This window comes from Thunnus maccoyii, chromosome 20 (genome assembly GCF_910596095.1).
Source record: "Thunnus maccoyii chromosome 20, fThuMac1.1, whole genome shotgun sequence".
Classification (NCBI taxonomy): domain Eukaryota; kingdom Metazoa; phylum Chordata; class Actinopteri; order Scombriformes; family Scombridae; genus Thunnus; species Thunnus maccoyii.
Window position 1 is genome coordinate 9,796,632 of NC_056552.1, and position 5,520 is coordinate 9,802,151.

Sequence of the window (5,520 nt, forward strand, 5' to 3'; positions counted from 1 at the left end):
TTAAACTTATTTCTATTTATGGCATTTATATATTTGCTGGACATCAGAAAGTTTATTACTTTTCTCAGGGAGAACATCCCGCAGGTATGGGAGCTACTTTCTGTGTGCAAAATTATCTTTTTCAAGATCAAGCTCTGTCTAGAACAGGTGTTAAAATACCCTTTTGGATGTGTCTATTTCTTCCTCAAGTTTGTCTCACTCAAAGTTATACTCCCTGGAGAGGGTGATCAAGCGGGAGCTCTCTTCTCTGTCAAAAGAAATAGTAACCCACCACCAGGAGGTACATTCAAAAAGAGTGCAGTAAGTAGAAAGTTTTATATAATAGTTTCGTTCTTTTCATAGTTTATGTGTCACTTGGCTTTTAATGGTAATTATCTGACTGGGTAAAACTTATGACTCTCTGTGATTGATAGAATTCCTTTATAGAAAAGCTTCTGTCACTGAAGCAACTCTTTCAAGGTGTGGGCAATGCAAGAGATACCAAAAAGTCTGAGTAAGTAACTAAAAGTCTTTTTCCACATTTAGGCTACATTAGGATTATGCATATGTTTACAGACAATTACCTTTTTTCTAATTTATCTTTCAGAAACACAAAAGAAGCACCCCTCAAAGGAGTGTGCAACAAAAAGATGCATGGGTCTAATTGAAGCTTACATTTACAAACTAACTGGCCAAAGAAAAGGGGTCCTCGTCTCTCTGCCGACGGACGAGGTCCTCTTCTGTGACGGAATTAATGAAGAGTATGTGATAAATGTAAGCAAATGTCTTACTTACCAAAGCATCAGATGCATTTTTAAATATTTTTGTACCTTCATGAATCTTTATTTTATCTTAGCTTTAATATGTTACATCTTTTTATGTACAACTCTAGGCTAAATTCCATAAGACGGCATCAACATACGGCAAGGTCAAGCTGCCCCTAAACAATATGGAATATGGCTGGCTCAGGGAATTTTCCAACCTCCGCCCAAACTACCTGGCTACAAGGACATTTTGTCCTTTTTTTTAACAGTGCCAGGGGAGAGTTAAATAAGATTTGAGAACTGGATACAAATGTCTGGAAGGAGTGTGTGGTAACAAATATAACCACCACAATCATCTGTTCCTCAATTGCAACACTTATACAGTTGGTGTTGGGTTCTGCTTCGAGGTTGCCCCTCAAAACACACATGCCACCCACTGTCTCTTGGAAAACTTGGTAGATGCTGCTCCTTCCCCACATAAATCCCAGAGGCGGAAACGCCGACAGCCAGTGACTGAATCCAGCAAGGATGAGCCTGGACCAAGCTCACGATTGAAATCATGCAAGGCATGCCACACCAGTTTTGCCTATACTGTTATTTATTCTCATTCTCTTTAAATGTGTATTTTACACCAATAAATAAAATTGTTCCAGAAATCCAGATTTAGGTGGGACCCAGTCACCTTTCCTTGTAATAACAAATTCAAATAGTCGCTTTACAATGTTAATGTAATTTGCTTCCTTACAATCACTGCTTACAAATCCAACTTTTTAAGGGGAAGGTTTCTGTCCAAATCTACATGTGTATTATTTTTGCTTAATGGTTCTCATTACAGGTCCTGGAAGGTGACAGTGACTCGAGTGGCAGTGAGCCCTTGGCAGAACCCCTTCCCTCCACAGATGAGGATGAAAAGGAAGTGCAAGATGTGGTAAGCACTACCACACAGCATCAGTTAGTATCAAACACTATGATTTGAGTCCTCTCCCAAATTCGTAAGGTAAGCCACACCAGTTTCGTCTATACTACTATTATTTGTCACGATGAGTAGCAGGAATAGACCCAAATGCAGAGACCAAAGGCGAAGCAGGTCTGAGGAAAACTTTATTTGGAGTGAGCAGCAAAAACAAAAGACAGAACAGCAAACAGGAGTGTAGGCAGGCATCTAAACAGAACAAATGATACAACAAAGACTGAATAGAAAACCAGGACTTAAAAACTAACTGAACTAATGGGGAGATGAGGTGCAGGTGGGGAGATGGGTGGAGAACTCGGGAGAGGGGAGTGAGGTAGTGAAACAGGGGAAACACAGGGAGCAGGGCAGGGCTGACGAGGCTAACACAGGGCAGGTGTGGGCAAAACACAGAGCAGGGCAGAGCTAATGAGGCCAGGACCAGGGAAGAGTGCAGGAACACAGCAGGGAAACGCAGAGCAAACTGAAAACCCATAAACCAGAAAACACAAACTCTCAATACAACCCAAGAATAACCATGATCACAAACCCAAGTACACAACACCCTAAGCTAACCAACAAAGGCAGTCCTCTAAACCCACCACCCAAATCATATCAACAAGCAAAACCATATGACCAAAAGGAATCGACAACAGAAGTGTAACACAGGAAACCCCAAAGAACACAAAAACACTAAAAGTCCAAAAAACAAACAGAAAGTCCAGGCAGGATGTGACATTATTATTATTGTTGTTGTTGTTGTTGTTATTCCATTTCATATTTCTCATTACAGAGAAGTGGGACTGCTCCTCTGAGGGAGAAGATGTGAGAACTGGGCACTCATAAGGTCACTGCCTCTAATCATTGGATCAAGGATACCCTCTGATGATCCAGCCTGGCAAATTCTTATGACACTTAAGGACATTGTAGAGCTCTCTGTGGCCCCTTTCCACTCCCTCGAAAGTGTTGCTTATCTTGACCTGAAAATATCTGAGCATCGTCATAGATTGCAGTTTTCCCTCTGCTGAAACTGACACCCAAACACCATTTTTTGGAGAATTATCATGCACTCATAGAAGCCTTTGGTCCTCTAGTTGGATTGTGGACTATGCGCTTTGAGGCCAAACATAGGTTCTTTAAACATGCTGTGATGTTCTCAAGCAATTTCAAGAATGTCCTGCTGTCACTTTCAACAAAACATCAGCTGATGATGGCTCACAATTGGCAAAGAAATATGGCTAAGCCTGCCCTGATAATCAGTAAAGTTTCATTTCTGCCTTTGGAAGTACTGCATGTTGACATCCAGGAGTCTATTAAGAAACCATTCCCTCAGCTAACAAGTGTACAGTTGTCAAACACTGTGATATACCATGGAACAAGGTATTCAGCTGGGATGATCTTGCCGTATGGTTCTACAGGAGGGCTCCGAAACTTTGTAGAGATCATCCAGATGTTGATCTTGGAAAGCAGTCTTTACTTCATTGTTAAGAAACTCAATGCTTGGTACCAGGATCACTCTAATCTTAAAACCTTAAAATGTAGGTCATGATATAAACACATTAAGATGTTAAGAAATGCAATGGTTATTCTTAAGAAAGACAATATTTAGATTTAATTGAATGCATTGAGTAAATTAAAATCAATGCACTGATTAATGTAGATAATTATTACTCAATTATATATCATTGATATGTAGAATTTAATTATTTTTTATTAGTACTATTTACACATTTAAAAGTTTCTGTGTTTTATATCAACTCAATATTTATGTTTAGGTTTTAATTCATTCATTTTTGTTTTCTATTTGAATCTACTCATATTAAATGGATAACTATAAAGGGTCTCATTTAATTTCAATGTATTCAATACCAAACAAAGTTATATTTAATTAATAATATTGCATGTAACCTGTTGCCTCAATTTTATTGAGTGGATATGGTGTATCTTTTCTTGGTGTATGAACACCGTGCAATAAAGACTTTATTCATAAGTGAAAATGCTATCATTGTTTATGTATCATTTATTTTTTAGATGTTTGTGATTTTAGTGATGATAAAGGTATTTGTTATGTTGGTTTGTTGATAGCGTGATGTGGCATCACTACCTGGACAACTGTATCTGACCAATCTTGGCATCAAACACTACAATAGAAATAAGTTGTGCAACACATATTGTCAGATCAGGAGACATAATAACCTTATTATGTGGATCGGGTTATTGGCCAGATGTGACCGACCCACATTAAATACCGTTTCAAATGTCAGTGTTCCCACTATCAGTTACATTAAAACAGGCTGCTGAATAAGTTTTTAGTGCAGAGCAATAAAGATTTTATATATGGTGAAAAAAAATGAGAGCATAGCTATCAAATTATTAATTCGTAATTATTCTGAGTTGAGGTATCAGAATCTATCAACTTGTGATGTCCTACTTTACTTTATGTCAAATAAACTGACCTGAAAACAGTTTAACACTAAAAATTGTTTACCATTCTATAAAAGTCTTTTATTTGACCAGAGAAAATACAGCCATGAAGAGGGAAGAAAAGAAAACGCACAAATACTACACTAACATTTCTGAATTTCCAAAGTTCAAGTTGTATGTTTCATCTCAGTTTACCACACAATATAATATGGTACTTTTTCACAAAAGAGGTTTGACTGTATTATAGCCTATGCTTTTACAATTGACTATTTGGTGCTTTTTGTTACTTCACATTAATCCAAAATGATATTTTTTTACTTTTTTAGACATAACTTGGCTCTGGGAACCTGTGACAGACATTTCTCCTTTTTTTGATGGTGCATTGGCTGACCAAGTAATCAAGAAAGTGATAAATTAATCTGTAATGGAATTATTAGTTGGTTACAGCCCTGGTGCAGCTGTTCGCTCAGAGGATGTATGAACAAATATGTTTGTTGCATGTCATTCCTATAATTCCTGTTTGTTATTCCAGATGGACAGAGTCCACTGCACTGAAGGACTGGAAGACAAAGAATCAAGAATTCAAAAATCAATACCTTAGAGACAATCCTGATACTCTTTATCATGATACTAGAAAAGATGGTGTAATATGCAACTTAATTTTCTTTACGACTTTTAAAGAAGAGTGGATAGCTGCCATAATGCAGTGCTACCCTGGGACCATTAAAACTGAACTGGAACAGCAAATCAAACTTGACCTCCGCAGTGGCACTGTATGTGTTTATCCTAGTGGAAAGTTTGTGATACTAGCCTCAAAAAACAACCGTAGAATGTTTGTTGAAAATTTTGAAAAACTACACGGCAATGTGGAAGATGAAACAAATGAACATAGGCAATGCAGGACATCAAGATCCCTCTTCCTGAATAAAATACAATAAAAATAGAAATGAGAGGGAACGAAAGAGCCTACAGTAGGTTGTCTGTTGAAGAAGTAGAAACAGACAGGAGAAAAAGAAACAATATGGATTTTTTAATATGGATTATACTGTAAATAACTGACTAGCAATGCTAGTTCTTGTAAAATTAAATGCATATTTTTAGTATTTGTTGCTATACAATTGTCATGTATCGTATATCTTTGTAAATTATGGTTCTGGTTTTAATCAACGGTTTATGTTCTGATTGTGTCTTATGACCCTGGCAGACTCCTGTCTTTCTGCGGGTTAAGGTGGTATTAAAGAGCAGTCTTGTACTCACTGAGCAGGTTGTTAGTTTGAGTCTCTCTCATATTTGAAGGTCAGTCTTCCATAGCTGACATGGTTGAGATTCTTCAGCCACTCAAAATAGGACACCGTCACACCACCAGCGTTCAGGTACATTATTGTTTGGGTTTCATCTTCATGG

The 5,520-nt window shown here is 37.6% G+C and overlaps 1 long non-coding RNA gene across 1 annotated transcript; it reads left to right on the forward strand.

Annotated features, from left to right (window-relative positions):
• The first annotated feature begins 1,330 nt into the window (after nucleotides 1-1,330).
• On the forward strand, nucleotides 1,331-3,388 carry LOC121887553. Its single transcript, XR_006092994.1, has 3 exons — nucleotides 1,331-1,410; nucleotides 1,579-1,671; nucleotides 2,486-3,388. It is a non-coding gene; the product is annotated as an uncharacterized LOC121887553 (long non-coding RNA).
• The last annotated feature ends 2,132 nt before the right edge of the window (nucleotides 3,389-5,520 follow it).